The 17,679-nt window shown below is 44.8% G+C and overlaps 1 protein-coding gene and 1 long non-coding RNA gene across 3 annotated transcripts in view; one reads left to right on the top strand and one right to left on the bottom strand.

The window, feature by feature from the left end:
- Window positions 1–244: 244 nt before the first annotated feature.
- Window positions 245–2,944, bottom strand: LOC127542922 (uncharacterized). Its single transcript, XR_007948922.1, has 3 exons — window positions 2,582–2,944; window positions 2,315–2,397; window positions 245–1,897 (listed from the first exon to the last, which is right to left on the bottom strand). It is a non-coding gene; the product is annotated as an uncharacterized LOC127542922 (long non-coding RNA).
- Window positions 2,945–3,062: 118 nt separating this feature from the next.
- RHBDF1 (rhomboid 5 homolog 1) overlaps window positions 3,063–17,679 on the top strand; it is a 49,218-nt gene continuing 34,601 nt past the window's right edge. Inside the window, exon 1 of one of the 2 annotated variants that reach the window (XM_051968494.1) lies at window positions 3,063–3,308. The gene's annotated coding sequence lies outside the window, so the exon portion shown is untranslated. The remainder of the gene's footprint in view (window positions 3,309–17,679) is intronic. The other variant, XM_051968499.1, reaches the window with a different exon arrangement.

Genomic DNA, 17,679 nt, shown 5'->3' with positions numbered 1-17,679 from the left:
GGGATGTGGGACAGTAATAAAGGGCTAAGTTTCTGCAAACCTATAGACATGAGCAGCTTTGGTAAGGACCAGCACTTATCCTAGCAAGAAGAGCTGTCTATACCTCTGTCTCTATATCAGTCTAACATTTCTAAGGGGTTTACAAGAGGTAATTTGGAACTTTAACCTATTCTCAAATAAATGTAAGAGATCTAGTGCCTGAATTCTAAGGATTCATTCATTGTTCTGACTTACATAATAATATCTTTTTTAAAAATAGCTTTTTTTATTTTCAAAATACAAAGATAGTTCTCAACATCCATCCCTGCAAAACCTCATGCTTGAAACCTTTCTATCTTCCCTCCTCCCACCTCCCTTCCCAAGACAGCAAGCCATCCAATATATGTTAAACATGTGCAATTCTTCTATACATATTTCCACACATAATAATATCTTTATAATGCATAGACATACTGTCTCAGTGGCGCCAGGAGATAGTTCCTGGTTTGTGGAATGATGTCTCTGTGGTGTGTAGAGAGACTCCCCATTATGATTATTGGTTATATATTTCTGTAGACTAGGACAGGCAGATTTTTCTGGCTACTTTCCTGTGCTGGATACTTGGGCCCCACTTAAGGGGCATACTTTACTTTAAGATAACCTTATAGAAGAGCATCCATATTTTCGCAGGTAAATTAGGAAGTTAATTCACTTTAAGAAAAGATTCCTGTTTGGTTCATTTATATAATAATAGTTCTATTTCTTTTTACTTTAAGAAAAGATTCTTGATTGGTTCATTTATATAATAATAGTTCATATTTATATTGAGTAGCTTAACTAAAAACTCTTTTCTCATAATCACCTTCTCCAGCTGGTAATCTAAGATATTTTACAGAGAAGGAAGCTAAAGTTTATAATTGCCCAAGATCTGTTAATACACTATTCCAGCTAGGACCTGAACCAGAGACTTTTGACTTCAAGTTCAGGGCTCTTTCCATTATCCTGTGTATTATCCCTCTGGTGCATATAAAATGATTCTATTTTCTACATAACTGTTCTCTGATAAAGTGAGGTATGCCCTCTGGTCTTAAGACCTGTGTCTGGGACAAGCAGCTTCTGGAACAGAAGGCGCCTGGCACTGGCAGGGAACAATGGATGACCCAAAGGATTTGGGAAGACAGTCGCAGACATGAGGAGAGCTGAGAAAAGAGGGTGGCCCTTTCTTATGTCACCCTTATGGTTCTGGTTAAAAGAGCTTAAGAGAGCCTTTTCCTCTGCAGCTTGCCCACTTCATCCTGGAAGGACTGACGAAGTCACCCAAGGGCTGGCAGGCAGGGACTAGAATTGACCAGCGTGACCTTCCTCTTCTGCAGATTTCCTCTCAATGTTTCCTACACCAGTGTCAAAGTGTCCAAGTCTAGAGTTCCCTGTCTGAGTATACAATTTTAGCTTTCCTGACTCCAGTCACAGCTTGAGGCTGGAGCAGTTCTGCTAGATACCTATGCCCTTGGATGCTTAAACTGCATTGGTCTCCAGATTTGCTAAAAGGTGTTGCAAGCTTGGGCTTCCAAAACTCCAACTTGGAACTCCCTCTGTCGGGCAGACCCCTGAGAAGGGGGAAGCTTAGTAAAAGGGAAAATGTTTTATAAAGTTTAACACGCCACATAATGGAGTGTCCACCCAATAAATGGTCAATGGTCAGATTTGTTTTAAACATGCTGCTAATTTATGCTTTTCCTGCCTGGGCCAATATGGATGTCCATCAGCGGAGAACCCGTTATCCTCGTCTCCAGGTGATTAGGGGTCATAGGTGAGGCTGGCCAAAGTTAAAAGTAAGTCTGGGACTTGGATAAGACGTTCAGTTTGTAGACAGAATTAGGGCTCAGTTTGAAGCCATGGTCAGGAGATAGTCCGGAGCCTGAGATATATGGAAACTTCATTTCAGTTAAGCGAAATAGCCTAGGCTGGAAATGAAGGTGATCCTGAGCTTTTCAGTAAGTAAGTACACCTAATAAATTGGCTAATTTGCCAATCTTCTCGTCTTGTCTCCCCCCTTATTTCCCTTCTGTCTAGCCACAACTGGTGTCCTAGGGAATAATAACTGGCAATTCAAATGCTCTACTTATAATGATCTCATCCCAACCTCACAACAGCCCGATGAGTTAAATACTCCAGGTCTCATCCCCATTTTATAGAAGAGCAAGCCGAGGATAGGGAGGCTAAGTGATCCGCCCATAATCACATTGCTGGTAGCTGTCGGTCCTTCTCCAAGCGGACCAGTGACTTCACCTAAGTGTCGGGCCAGAGTCGGGGTTTTAAATCTGGTCTTTCTCACCTAATTCCGACATTCTGTAGCCTGGCCCTCGGGTACCCAAGCAACGTCAGTCACTTCGCCGAGAGGCCCACTCCCGGGGGCATCTGCAGGAAGAGAATTGAGGTCAAGACCCGGCAGAATGGAGTAGTGGATGGGGTGTGGCGGAGGCCTCAGGGCAGGCCCGCGAGTTTGGCCGGGAGGTTGGACTGGACCACTTTTAAGTCCCGCCTTCAGCTGTGAAATTCTACGATCAGACTTATTGGGGCGGGGGAGAGGAGGGGACGTCACCTCTGTTCGGGGTAGGAGACGAAGTTGGGGCTCTTGCCGCACAGAGTTGCGGGGTAGTTTGCTGGGGTCTGTCTGTGCGGGGCGGGGGCGCGGCGGACTAAACTCGAAGTGAAGGACCGGGTCGGGGAGCGGGGAAGCCGGGCCCGGAGCCGGTCTGGGTTGCAGCCGGTGGGAGGGAACAGCTTCCGCTCGGCTCCGGGTGGCAGATGAGCTCGCCCCGCGTGCATTCCTGAGCCCTGACTCAGAGCGCGCCGTGAATGACTGAACCCATATGGCCGCGCGCTGCGCGCTCTCCTAGCGGGCGGGCGCGCAGCCCGGCCCCCGGCCCCCGCTCCGGCCCCCTCCCGCCTTGCTCCCTCCCTCTGTCCCATGATCCCTCCTCTCATTTACGTGCCCCTCGCTCCATGGCATTCTCGGCCGGGCGGGCGGGCGGAGAGGAGAGCAGACGGGAGGAGAGGCGGGGAAGTGGAGATTTGGAGAAGTGGAGAGAAGAGGCGGAGAGAGAGAAGCGGGCAGGCGCCGGGACTCTGGCAAACTTGGAGCGAGACACACCTTCCCCTGCCGCAGTCCCGCGCCGGCTCTGGCCCCCCTGCTCTACCCGCCGGCCCGATTGCGGGGCCCGGGCTACCGCGAGCCCAGGCGGCCCCTGGCGCACTGTCCGCTCGACTTTGCCCGCCCCCGGGACCGGACTGCTGGAGGCGGCGGCGGCCGCGGTGGCTGCGGGCTGGTAAGTGGACGAGGGAGCCAGCGAGCCGAGGGAGGGAGGGAGAAGGGACGCGCTGGCGCGGGGAGCTCAGGACCGGAGCCTGGCATGGGGCGGGCCGAGAGCGCCGTGGCCATCTCTGAGCTCGGCCGGAGCGGAATCAGCCGGTTTTCCGAAGTTAGTTGCCTTCTCTTGCCGACTCCTCCCTGCTTTCCTCCTCTTTCCCGGCTGGGTCAGTAGTCCGCAATCGGCGGGTCCTCGGGGCTGCTGCCGTCCCATCCTGGTAGCAGAGCGAGATGGGCTGGCGGGACCCTTCTGGGAGCCCTCGGGGGGGGGGGGCTAACTTCTCCGAGGACCCTTGGCCAGCCGTGCCTCTTGGGGCGCGGACAGCCCCCGCCTGCTGGAGGATGGAGGGAGAGGCGTCTTGGGTCGCCCAGGCTCCTGCCACCTGCAGCACCCCTGTCCTCTGCCCCTCTCCTTTCCTCGCCTCCACCGTAGGCAGCACGTGGGTCCACTTGAGTGGGTGGGCGTCTTTGGGAGTGACAGTTTGAGACTTTCAGGACTGGGTAGTCACGGAGTGAAAGAATAAGCGCAAGAATATGATACTCCATAGATTTCGGTGGGGGGGGGGGGTGTCGAGAGCGCTTCGTGGGCGGGACACAGTGTGAGCCCACATAGTAGGGACTCCTGCTGCAAAATCCTAGGAGGTTCCTAGCGACGATGGAAGTCCGGCTAAGAGGGACTGTAGAAGGGGCATCCCCGGCCAACCTCCTGCTGCCCCTCCCAAGCTAAATGGCTAAATCGCCAAGTAGACTTTGTTTACACACACACACACACACACACACACACACACACACAGAGAGAGAGAGAGAGAGAGAAGAGAGAGAGAGAGAGAGAGAGAATATCACTGGGCTGAGGGTTAAGTTTAGTTTCCTTCTGAGTATTTGGGAGCCAGTAGAAGAAGAACGGCTGAGTAGATAAGGGCAAGTTTAAGACAGTTTAGCCAGTGGCCTTGGGACCATGGGCCCTGGCCGGGGTGAGGGTGGGGAGGAGTGTTGCAGGAGTAAGTAGGGCTTGCCCCAAGGATGCCTAGTGGGACAGGGATGGGGAGATGGGGAGGGATGGCTGCAGCAGAGAATATGTGGCCTATGTGATGGCTGATGCCAAGAGACTTGGAATAGCTAATCATAGGACAGGGAACAGTTTGGGAGACTTGGAGCCGGGGTCTTGAGAAACAAGTATCAGTGGGGCAGAAGAGGAGACTGGAGCCAGGGGTCCTGAGAAGCCAGCTTCTTCCTCTTCTGAATTCCTCCTGGGGATGGGAGTTTTGTAAAAATAGCCCCAGGCGGGATTAGCACATCCCCCTGAGCTGGCCCTGAGCCAGGCAGTGGGTTTGGAGTCACTCACAGGCCGGACATGGAGACTCCAGCCCTAGCCATCTCCTGGAACAGCTGAATGACCAGCTAGGAGCCCCTGGGTGGAAGTGGGGAGAGAGGTAGAAAGCTTGCTTCTGTGTGTGGTAGTGTGCTGGTGGGATCAAAACAAATCGGCAGCCGGCCTCCTTCCCTTTTCCATCCTTGTCACTTTTCTCTTACTTTACCTAGAGCAAGACAGTCTCTGTGAAAAAGGGACTTAGGATAAGGAAGAGGAGGACCAACTACTACAAGCCTAGAGCATATACTACTTTCCCTCACTTCCGATAAATTAAGGGCAATTCTCAGCTGGGCCATTTCCAAAAAACAAAGCCGTTGGAATTGGAGTTCAGGATTCCTAACTATCCTATTCTTTCCTTTCTTGATTTTTTACTTATCTATAATACCTCTCTTCACATCCCAACAACCGCAGGCCATATTCTCCTCACTGAAATTTTGGCCAGGAGAGAGAAAATTGCTAGGGATCTTGCAGTGACTCCGGAGGAAGCTGGAATTAAGCCTCTCCATCCCCTCCCCCCTTTCACAGGAATAACTAGTTTGGGGGCACACATATAGTCCTACCCCTCCTTGAGGTAATCCTCTCAATTCATACTGGCCACCTTCCTTCTTCTCCCTACCCACAATGCCCCGGCATGGGGCTAATTATTCTTAGAGTAAATATAAACATGTAAACACACAGACACTCAGCGACCAACCTCATACTATTTAGATCCACACGGACCCTTACCTGATTCATAGCCGTGCAAGCTTTCTACCCTGCCATGAACACCCCCTTGTGGCCTGAGATAGCCTCAGTTCTCCGGACAGGCCATTAAGGGGGTCCTCTTACTCTCTGGCTTCTCTCTGTTTAGCCTTTGGTTGAGGAATGAGAGTGAAAAGAGAATCCTGGAATGTCAGAACTTGGAAGGGGACTTTAGAACATCCGAGATGGGAGGAACCTCGAGGCAGTGATGGCCCCATGGAAAGAACCTTGTATTTTGAGTCAGAGGTCCTGGGTTCAGTTACCACCTTTGCTACTTTAGTAAAGGGATCTCATGTTTCTAGGCCTCAGTTTCCTATCTCTAAAATAATGGAATTGGAATAGATGAGGGATTCTTAAATTTTTGGTGTCAGACTGCTTTGACAATTTGATGAAGCCTAGGGACACCTTCTGAGCATGATTTTAAATGTATAAAACATAAAAGTTAGAAAGGAAGACAGTTTTATTGAGAGTTATCAATTTTTTTTATATAAAAAGAAAAGAAAAAGATTTAGAGCTGGAAGGATCCTTAAAGCCAGAGAGTTTACCTTCCTTCCTCTCTTACAGATAAGGGAAGTGAGGCTCAGAGAAAGTTGAAGTGACTTGCTTTGTCACATGGTGATTTAGTCACTGACTAAATCTTTATGTTCTGTGACTCTCAGCACAACCCATCCCCTGTGGTACCAGAGGCCTGTGGTACATTGTCTGGAGAAGTTCAAGAGCTGTTTCTCTGATCAATGACATCGTCCTGGGGAGGGGATGGAGCCTAGTTCTTGGGAATCCAGGACAGTGATTTTGGGGGTGAAGTAGGGGATTCTTTCAGGACTGGTACCGGGATGGGGCAGCAGTTGAGGGAGAAAGTTCTAGAAGAATGATTATGGCTGATTTGGAACTATGAAGGTTGGACAAATCCAGAGAACCTGGATCAGATAGCCCGATGGTTTTTCCCTAACTGGTTCTTGAGGGCCCATGGACGGAGTCCCTGGAATCTTGAATTCTCCTGGTAGGGTTTTGCAGGAGGAGAGTATAACTGTCACCTATTTCTCACCTAAATTGGATGTCTTGGACTCCAGGAATGGTTTGTCTCATAGAGGTTCTGTTTCTTTTTTGTGTTTGTGAGAGCTGAGGGAGGCTGATTTTTGAGAGGGGAGCCTGACAGCTCCCTGGCTCATGTTGGGGAAGGGGAATCAGGAGGTAAAGGGAAGGCAGCACCACACCCATGCGCTGGAAACCCTCTCTCCCCCACTCCCTTCAGCCTTCCTTGCTCAGACTGTCTTGGAGCAGGGAGAGGATTCAAGGATGAAACTGGCTTTTCAGGTTTGGGGCCCAGCTGGAGCCTGGGACAGCCTTCCAGCAACCTGGGAGCTCATGGGGGCTGAGCGGAGGTGAATTCCCTCTAACTTCCTCTCATCTACCATTTCCCTTCTAGGGCCAGGTCCTCTCCCAGGACCTGTTCCTTGCTGTTTCCCATTCTTATTGCAAACCAGTAGCACTGGCTCTGGGACTCAAAAGTGGGTACTTCTCAGGGCTGAGCCTCCCCCCAGCCCTTCCTGCTCCTCCTATTCCTCCAGCCTTCCCTGGCTACAGTCCCTCCTTTCCACCTTCCAGATGTGTTCAGGGACACTTGCCTAGTGACTGGCTCTGCAGAAACTGGGACTGGAACTCTGTGAATCCAGAGATCTCCCAGGGAACATACAGAATGCCATATTGTTCTCGGGGGGAGTCCAGATGTGGATGCCTCCATGGTGGCTTTTTGTTTGTGTGTGTGGTATGGTGTGTGTGCATGTATGTGCACGTGTACATGTCTCTCTGGTTTTCATGTTGCAGTTTGCAATCCTCCCCATCCAGCAGAGGCCCAGAGGGACCAAGGAGGGCTTTTGTCCAAGACCACCTAACTTGTTGGGGGATTACTGGGCCAATCTTCAACTTCTAGTTTGGGTAAAGCAATTCCCCTCTATCATATTGGCCTTTATATAGGTCATACTTTCTTCCCAAACTTAGGATGTATAAATCTGAAGAAGGCCTATAATCACTGTTCTTTTTGTAATATATTTATTATGCTGTATTTTTTTTTTTTTAACTTCAAAAGGATCATCCTCTGAGTGAAGAGGAGATGGCCTATTTTTGGATTAATATAGTGATCAATATAATAAATTTGGAAAGGCTTCTGTTCCTGGTACTTAGTCACTATTTGGCATTCTTCTCTTTCTCCCTGCCCCCTTGCTAAGTTTTTCCAGAGGCTCCTATTTTTTGTTTTGTTTTAATTTTTTTTATCTTGAGGCTGGGTCTCCCCATTTTTCCTAAATTGGAACTGTGTGGCCACTCACAGCAGACTACCCCATTGCTCACTGGTATGGAAGCTTTAATTTACTCCTTTTGGTTGTTGACATCTCCTTAGGCAGTCTGGTGGATTGAAGCCCTTAATATTTCCCTGGGGACATGGGGGTATAGAAGTGAGTGTTAAGACCAAGACTGACACCCTGAGTAGCCTTAATAAATTTGACAAGCACAAACTCAGATTAAATATATGTGACCTTGGGACAAATAATTTAATCTTCATGTGTAATCTTGAACAAGTCAATCTCTCAGTTTCCTCATCTATAAATTAAAGGGGTTGAATGCATCAATCTCTATGGTCTCTTCTAGCCCTCAATCTTTATCTAAGATTTTATGGGTCTTAATGACTAGTCATCAACTATCATATAGATTATTTGGCCCCTAAGGGCAAATAATCCTTTTTTTTTTTTCCTTTTAGATTTTTGAATTTTTTTTCTCCCCTTCTACCTTTATAGGAGAAGTTAGGCTGGATAGTAGGATTATTTGTTTTCATCGTTTTTGGCTTCTTGGAAAAGACTAAAACCATTGGTTCAAATGAATGTTTTAGTTTCTTCACAAATTTCTGCTATCTAGCTGTTCTCTTTATTCTTGCTGCTGCCGTGCCTGGTAGATTAGTAATTGGCTTTTTTTGTCTCATCATAGGGCAATTTCTAGGCTGACAAGATAGGGAATTCTTTTTTAAATCTCCAGGTGACTCTGCTTAGACTTGTATCTTATCCTCTTTGCCAGGAAGGGGTATTGACCATCCGTCCATTTACAAAAAAAGTGATATTATTTATCTACTTTGTACCAAGCAGCTGGAGATATGAATGTTAAATGGATAATTCCTGCCCACAAGAAATTTATAATCTACACATTATAAAATGACTACAGAAACTCAAGGAAGTTTGTTAAGTGATAGTGATTGCATATTTTTCTGTACCATTTAAAATTTACCTAAGGCCTTTTTTTCACAACAGTTCTGTTGTATATGTGTATATGCGGTGTTGCTGCATGGAGAGGAGTAATGTGACACATATTTGCACACACATACAACATATATGTACATACCACACACATATATATGTGGAGAGAGAGAGAGAATATTTTTATGCTCTAAGATTCTTTCCATCTTTTAATCTATAATCCCTTGGATTTTCATTTAACAGATAGGGAAACTAATGTTTAGAGAAGTTAAATGACTTATCTGTGATCATATAATTACTAAGTGATGTTTTTTTCACTATGTCATGATTTCTCTCCATAGATTTCAACACAATTTAACATATTTATTGAGTATAAACTATATACAAGGTGTCCTGCTAGGCCCTGAAGCAAAAGCAAAAGCAAGGAGTTTTTGCTCTCAAGGAATGTCTTCACTCATTGGTGGGGGAGATGCCATGTATAAAGATAGGTGAATTATCAAGCGTTTATTAGATTTTATTGTGCTAAATGTTGAGGATGCAAAAAAGCAGCAAAAATAACCTCATGGCGTTTATACCCTAATGGAAGATACAACACATATATCAGAATGTTGTATACCTGAATGGTTGTTGTGGAAGTACATTATTAGGAGGGGGATGAGAAAAGGCCTACTGCAGGTGAGTAATAGCATTTGAACTGAATCATAGAGGAATTGGCTCAGGTGAAGGTTAAAAGGAGAGCTTATTGGTATATGGGACAGCCGTTGTAAAGGCAGGGAGGTGGGAGATGGGATGCTTTGTGTGGCTGTGGTGTTACTGCATGGAGAGGAGTACTGTGACAAAAGACTGGAAAGAAGCCACATTGTGAATAGCTTTAAATGCTAAGCAAAGGCTTTTATATTTGCTCCTAGAGGTAACAAGAAACTGTTGGGGTTGTGTGTGTGTGTATGTGTGTGTCCATTTCAGCAGTTTGAATCAGGGAGACCAATTGGGAGACTATTGCAGGAATCCAGGTGAGAAAGCTATGTGAGTGGAGAAAAAGAAATGACAGTTTGACAGCTGATGAAATATGCTGGGTGAGCCAAAGAGGTATCAAAGATGACATCTAAGTATCTGGGTGACTAAAAGGATAATATTAATAGCTAACATTTATAGAAATATGTTTAGAAGAATTGCACATGTTTAACCTATATTAGATTACTTGCTGTCTGAGGGAAGAGGGAGGAGAAGGAGAAAGAAAAATTTGGAACACAGGATCTTGCAAAAGTAAACATAAAAAACTATTTTTGTATATATTTTGAAAAATAAAAAGCTATTACCAAAAAAATCTAACATTTATATAGTACATTAGGATTTGCAAAGAACTTTGCAAATACGATCGTTTTACCTTCACAACAACCTTGGGAGGGAGATGCTATTATTATGTCCATTTTAAAGATGATGTTAGTACATGGCTAAGACTAGATTGGAATTCAGGACTTCCTAACTCAAGATTTCATGCTCTATCCAGTACACACCTAGTTTCCAGTATCCTGGTGTCTTTTCTAGAAAAAAAAAAAAAAGATGGGAGGATTTGGAGTGGAAGATAATGAGTTCTGATTTGGACATGTTAAGATGGAGATGTCTAATTGACATCTATCTTGAAGTGTTCCAATAGATAATCAATAATGCTGGACTAGGGCTCCTAAGAGAAATTGGGACTGAATAAATAGATTTGGGAATCATCTGCATAGAGATGAAAACTGACATGATGAGATCATGAGGTCAGTGAGGAAAAGGGAAGAATGAGAGAAACCAGATGAGAATCTGAGACAGATCTTGGGGTATACTTATAGTTAATGATGGTGACCTGGGACTGGATGAAGTATCCAGCCAAGGTAATTGGAAAGGGTCAGAGAGGGAGAGGAAAACTCAGACAGGGAATATCAAGAAGAGAGATATTGACTGGAGCAGAGCCTCCAGAGAGGTCAACAAGAACGGGGACTGAGAAAGGCCATAAGCCTGGGCAAATAAGAGAATGCTGATAATTTTGGAGAGAGATATTTCATTTGAATGATGAGATTGGAAGCTTGATTGCAACGTTAAGAATGACTTGAGAGGAAATAGAGGCACTTAGCATAGGTACTGTAGCTTTTTAAAGCAGTTGAGCTAATAAGAGAATATGGGACAATAGCTAGTGGGTCTAATAGGATGAAAACATCACAAAACCTCCAGATTAGTTCAGTTGGAATGTTAAGAAACAATATTTTCTAGAGCTTCAAACACTTTCCAGACATTTCCTTTTAGGAACAAAGGCTAATAAGGTCCCAGGAAGTAGATGCCAGGAGATAGTGTTTATATAGTGGTGTAAGGTTTGGAAAGCACTGTACAAATATGAGCTCATTTTCTCCTCACAACAGCCCTGAGATGTAGGTGCTATTATTAGCCCCATTTTATAGATGAGGAAATTGAGGAAGACAGAAACTGTGACCTGCCTAAAATAGCTTGGCTAGTAAGTGTCTGAGACCAGATTTGAATTCTGGTCTTCCAAACTCCAGCTCGTTTTCTTTCCATTGCTCTACTTAGCTGTTGATAACCCAACTCAAATTTTACCAAACTCAAAAACTTTACCAAAATGAGTTCATTATCTCCCCAAGAGCCTGAAGAGGTGACAGCCAGCCATGTAAAATCCATCCTTCTCCCTTTAGAAAGGTGGTGGTTGTTGTTATTGATCACAGGGAGGAGATTCTTTTCAAAAGTCTGAAGGAATGGTAGAGTAAGGAATGGGATAGGAACTGCTCATTAGTTAGCTATTCTGAAATATTAATCTCAAAATGTATTTTAACTTATGATCTTTTTCTTGATCAGGATTCCTTTAAACATTACCTCAAAATATCTTGAGATTAGAGGCAAGGGACAAGGCAAAGGATTATGACAATTTAGACATCTTCCTTTTCAAGCTAGAAATCTTAGATATTAAATTAATGTTCAGTTAAATAGTTTCTAGAAAATGTGTGCTTAAAACTCAGAACAATATTCATAATTATATTTCCTCATTAGTGGGAACTAGGGAGATTTTTTTTAAGAACAGGGAAGACTAGACCATATAAGGGAAGGAACCCATGGTGAGGGTGAGATTTGAAGATTAAGAGAATGAAGAAGATGGGTGGAGGAGGTGGGGCAGAATAAAGGAGCTGGCTTTGGGGAGGTGAAACACCTTATCATCAGAGACTAGAATGAAGGAGGAGATAGTAGGGGTTGAATTCTAAGGGGTGTGACATGAGAAAGGGAAATTGTTGTCAAAATTTTTAAGAAAATTATGAAATGAGCTCCTTAGTTGAGAGGGTTAGTATAGGAGGTTGAGAGTCTTTTGAGGGGAGAATAGAAAATATGAAAAAGCTGCCATGGTGAATAGAATAAAGAATCACCAAGAAATAGTTATTGCCTTGCTGCAGTGAGGGCCTAGTTGTAGATTAGCTAGGATAAATTTGTAGCTGACCCAGTCAATATGGTTTCCCCATTTTCCTTCTAAACTATTTGTTCATTTAAGTCATTTAAAGCAGCTCTTCTTAGAACACTGAGTGTTCAAGTAGAAAGGAATCTTAAGACATAAAATGGAGAGATAGTTAGGTGGTGCAGTGGATAGAGCGCACCGGCCCCTGGAGACAGGAGAACCTGAGTTCAAATCTGGCTTCAGACACTTAACTAGCTGTATGACTGGCTAAGTCACTTAACCTGGATTGGCTCCAAACAAGCAAAACCAACATAGGATGTCAGAGCTGGAAGAGATCTTAGAAAATATCAGTTGGAAGGAACTTTACAGAAATGAAGTGCAGTGAAGGAACTTGGCCAGTGTCACAGAGAGTGACCGGCAGTTCTGGAATCAGATCCCAATAATTCTGACTCCCCAGGTTGTTTTTCTTTGCATTGTCTCCTATCTTCTCATTGGGCCTTCTGTACCAAATGCTGTATTTGATCCCTGGTATCTTTCTCTGATAACAGAGGTTCTACTGCATGCTGTCTTGAATTTCTGGGACTGGCACAGACTACTGTAATCTTATGTTTCAAGGAGAGAGTGCTGTTATTTATTATTTACGTGTTTTGCCTCAAACCTATCCAGTGAGCAGCAGCAGCTCCTAGTAGAACAGAATAGTGTCTTGGTTAGATGATTTATATAATCCAGTGGAGGTCAAAACTGGACCAGTTTGACAGTGGTCAAACTGGGTTCTGGCCAGAAATCCAAATGTCTCTTGACTCAGGCAGGGAAGACTTCTTGGAGGAGGGGGACTTTTGAGCCATCCATAAAAAAGGATAGTTTTTTTTTTTTTTTTTGGGGGGGGGTGGAAGGTTAGGAAACATAACCTTTATTGAGTTTATTGTAGTGGGGATACCTGGTAGTTACTGAGGTCTCTTCCAACTTAAATTCTTTGGTCCTGAGTTAATCATTTGTCCTTGGGGTGAGTTGTTTGATTTCATTAATTGGGTACTGTATGCTTTTCTTCTTCCAATTGAAGGCCATTGGGTACGAAAGTTGTGGTCAGAGTCCTTGGACACTGTACTCTTGGTATGGGCTCCTTGGGGCTGGGCCCCAGTGAACTCAAAGGTTTTGTTAAATAGGAAATTTCAAGGAACATAGAACCTCAGACAAAACTGAAAGAAGTATAAGGTTTAGTGGTAATAAATAAATTGATTTAGTGGATGTGTTCATATAAAACATGCCTTTTATTGTCATCTAAAGTCCCCACTTTGGCCTGGTTTAAAGAAGTGAAGACATACATTTGCCATCCAAGCAATAGATGAGTTCTGGATGGGCCACAAATGCTCAGCGCTGTGTGGTTGAAGTAGACCAAAGGAGCTGGAGTTTCTTACAAATAAATGCACCATTGTAATATAAGCAAATCTCTGTCAGGAATTCTCTTTAACAGTTCCTTTTCAAAAATAAACAAACATAATATTATGGTATATAGTAGATTTATATAACCAGAAATATATACATACACATTCTTCAGTTATTCTAATTGTTTTTTTCTGCATGTTCCCCTTTTTCCTCTGGGTAAAAGTGGCCTTTATCTCATTGGTTTGAATCAAAAGGACATTCCACTTTCTGGAGGTCCTTTTGGTCTCCTAGGCAGGTAGGCTCAATCTAGGTTCCCTAGAACCAGCTGCATTGACCTAGAGATGTGGCTGGGGCTTAGCCCGCCTTGGGGGGCCAGTTGTTAGAGGCCAGTTGGGCACCCTTGGGTACAGGGTCTAGTGAGAGTTCACTTGAATTAGACCAACTTCCGATGATGTGCTCATGAGACTTGTGGCCATGGACAGGTGAGAGGGAAGAGGGGCAAGAACCAGATGGACCAAGGCCACAGAGCCTTTACAAGGGATTTCTGAACAGATATCAAGGCTGCAAGAAATCTTAGAATGTAGTATGTTGCATTTTTGCAATTGGGGCTTTCCTTCTAAACTTAATGAACTATACTGATCAAGGAAAGGATGGGTAGGATAATGGGAGGGGGAAAAAATCAGCTGTTGGCTAGTTGGAGAATAACCAGAAAGAAGTTGTTCTTGATCTGAATCATATAGGAGAAGGAATCAATGAGCTGGAGTAAGGTTTTATTTTAGTTAGACTGTAAATTCTTTGAGGGCAGGACTGGCTTTGGGTTCTTTTTGTATCCCTAGCTTTTAGCACAGTGCCTAGCACATAGTAGGTGCTTAACAAATGTTTGTTAATTGATAGTTTCCCAGTTGAATCAATACTGTTCTTGTTGGTTGGGAAACTGACCGTTGATGAATGAATAGCTTTGTTGCCACCCTTGCCCTCTCTTCTCATGATCCCCAGCTCCCCCTTCCCAAAAGCCTTTTTGTTTTCTCCATTACCCTTCCTCAGCCCCCTTCCCAAGGGACCCCAGGGTGGGCAGACAAGGGAGCAGAGGGAAAGGAGGAGGGACACTTCCTGGCATGGGGCTGCCACAGGCTTCCCTCATCACTATTATTATTATTGCTATTATGCGTTTGTCCAGTTTCCAAAGCACTTTTACACTCTGTCATTTCCTGAGATCTTTGAAATCTCTCCATGAGGTCAGCAGTGCCAGAGGGATGGGATGTTGGGTATGGGGACACTGTGGTGATAATTGTTAATATTAGCTGACAGTAATTATGCTGATACTAGAGCTGATTGGCAGATGGTGGAGGGATTACAGGGGTTTGGGCCAGCTAGGGAATGTTATTGATGATGCCTTAGGTTCTCTCCATCCCTGGGGCATTTATCTGGAGTTTGGGTGGGAGGCGACAGCTTTGCAGAACTTTTTCTGAATTCTCTCTCTCTTGCTGTTGCAGAAAAAGCCAAGGGCTGTAACTGGTGGTCAGAACTGATGGCAGTGGCCTTGACTTCAGTGGCTCAGGGCTGGTCTACCAGAATCTCTCATTTACCTTGGGATGAGAGAGACCTCAGAGAGCCTGGCTCCCTTTTGGGGAATCCCGGTTCAGGTGCCCAGCGGACAAGCCCTGGCATGTCTCTGGGAGGAGGCCAGCCTAGCCAGGAGGAACTCTGTACTGGGCACAGGGCTGGCAGGGCAAGGGGGTGGGTCTCCCTAGACAGCGTTGGAGGGACAGAGTTTCTTCAGCAGTCAACACTTTCAGGGGAACTTCCTCGTCACCCCTCCTGTCAGAAACCCCAGCCTCCAAACGCCTTTCTTCCTCTGTGAAATGGTGGGGGTGACGGGGTCTTGCAGCTGAAATTCTCTGCCCTGAGAGGTCAGGGACACTGGCTGATTTTCGGAGTTCCCTCCTTCTTTTAGGCCTTGTGTGGGAACAAGGGTGGGCTGCTAAGCGGTCCATCTCATCCACAGCTTCCCTTGGGATGTCCCATCACAACTATTGCCCTGTGGAAGATGTTCTTTCAGCTAACCCAAAGTGTAGCTGCTGCAGCTGGATCTCGGGTCTGGCGTGAGTGGATTCTAAGAGAGCTGATCTAATTTGAGACTAGTGAGCGCACACTCACTTGAGTCAGAGGTCTGGGTGTAAGGTAATTGGCACTGGTGGGAGAAAAAGCAAAAGCTGTGGCCCTCATCAGCCTGATTAGGGGCAAAGATTTAGCTGCCACTCTCCCTAGGACTTTAGGCAGATCATGCAACTTCGGGTTTTCAGTTTTTCATCTGTAAAATGGGAGGGGCAGATTTAGTGAACTCCACCTACCGGCAAACTCCCTTTTTATCTTTGACCTCCTTTGACTTCTATTCTGTGGGTCAAGCATTAAATACCTGCTGTGTTCCCGGCATACAAATAAAATATTGAAGAGCTTGTGTTATATTGGAGAGACTGTGTATATATATTTAAGTACACAGGGAATGTCAGTTAAATATTAGGTAGTTTTGAGAGTGTGGAGGAATCAAGAAAGACTTCATGTAGAAGGTGGTACTTGAGTCTGGAAGGAAATAAGGGATTCTCCAACATGGAGGTGAAGAAAGAGAGCATTCCAGGAATGGGGGGTAGCTAGGGCAAGGGCATGACAGGGGAGATGTCTCAGCCACTCAGACTAATTGGTTTTTCCCACCTCCTACTTAGAGCCATTTCTGGCTGGCTGTGAAGTCCTTGAAGCTGCCTGGGTGCCTCCCCAACTCAGTTATCAGAAGAAGGAGCAGACTTTGATTTAAGCCAGTCTAGCCGTACTGATAAACATTTACAGTAATGTCCTGGTATGCATGGGGCAGCTAGTCAGCAAGTGCAGGAAGATCTGAGGTCAAGTCTAGCCTTAGGCATTTTTAGCTCTGTTAACCCTGGGTGCCTCTGTTTACCTCATTTTTTCCCTTCTGTAAAATGGGTATAATAATAGCACTTAACTTCCCAGGGTTATTGGGAGGATCAAATGAGATTGTAATTAAAATACTTAGCATAGTACCTGGCACATAGTAAGCAGTTATATGTGTGAGTTATTACATAAATGTTGGTTTTGTTATTATTATTGAAACTCTCTGTCATTTTGTTATATGAGTCTGTTTTATTTCTCATGTATAGAGAAAAGGGAAGTCATTGACATCAGCTGCAAAATTTCAGAAACAGTGATTTATTTTCTATCCAGAAAACCCACCCAAAATCTATTTTCAGTATGGACAACAAGACAGATACTTCGAAGCTGAGCTTGGATTCCTCCCTCTACCTTCTTTCCCTTTGGTGGGATGTATGTTTTATCCTCCAAAGAGGAACCTTGTGAGGTAATTGGGTTAAGACTTTCCTTATAGGGGGCAGCTAGGTGGCCCAGTAGATAGAGCATCAGCCCTGAAGTCAGGAGGACCTGAGTTCAAAAACAGCCTCAGACATTTAACACTTCCTAGCTGTGTGACCCTAGGCAAGTCACTTAATCCCATTTACCTCAGCTAAAAAACAAAAACAAAACCTTTCCTTACAACAAATCTGTGATGTGGATTGTGTGAGTGCAGCCTAATTTTATAAGTGAAGTTAACTATTGTTGTTTGTCCTTCACTTTTGAAAAGGACCATGACATTAGGGAGGTGATAACTGTGACATGCAAGTGAATTGAATTTAAGTGAGGGAGGGCTATACAAGGTCACTAGCCTCAGTTTCTCCTCTAGAGACATCTTTTTCCAGTGGCCAGATACAGATCAGGATAACTGGAGGTGGCCCTGGATGCCGTGGGTGGACCTTGGTCTTTTTAAGCTAAGTGAGATAACTGAGACAAAGGGGGAAAGAGGTTTTTGAATGACTCATCTGAGATTACATGGCTCATAATTGTGAAAATTGGAACTTGAAATTAAAGTCTTCCAATTCCAAAGTTAATATACTTTTCACTTCAGCAAGAGGGTGACAGCTCAACTATTGAACTAGACAGCTTGCAAAAGGCCTTTCTAGTTGTAAATCTGTGCTCCTAAAAGCAATTACTTGGTATTTTAGGATTGTAAGTCTGGGAACCATAAGATATTGTGGGAGGGGTGGAGTTCCAAGTGGCGGCATCAGCTTGGGAAATCAGGTCACCAGTTAATAAGAAGAAAGTCCTC

Source organism: Antechinus flavipes, chromosome 1 (assembly GCF_016432865.1).
Source record: "Antechinus flavipes isolate AdamAnt ecotype Samford, QLD, Australia chromosome 1, AdamAnt_v2, whole genome shotgun sequence".
Taxonomy (NCBI): Eukaryota; Metazoa; Chordata; class Mammalia; order Dasyuromorphia; family Dasyuridae; genus Antechinus; species Antechinus flavipes.
The sequence above is the reverse complement of the archived record's forward strand: the minus strand, read 5'-3'. Positions and strand labels throughout refer to the sequence as shown.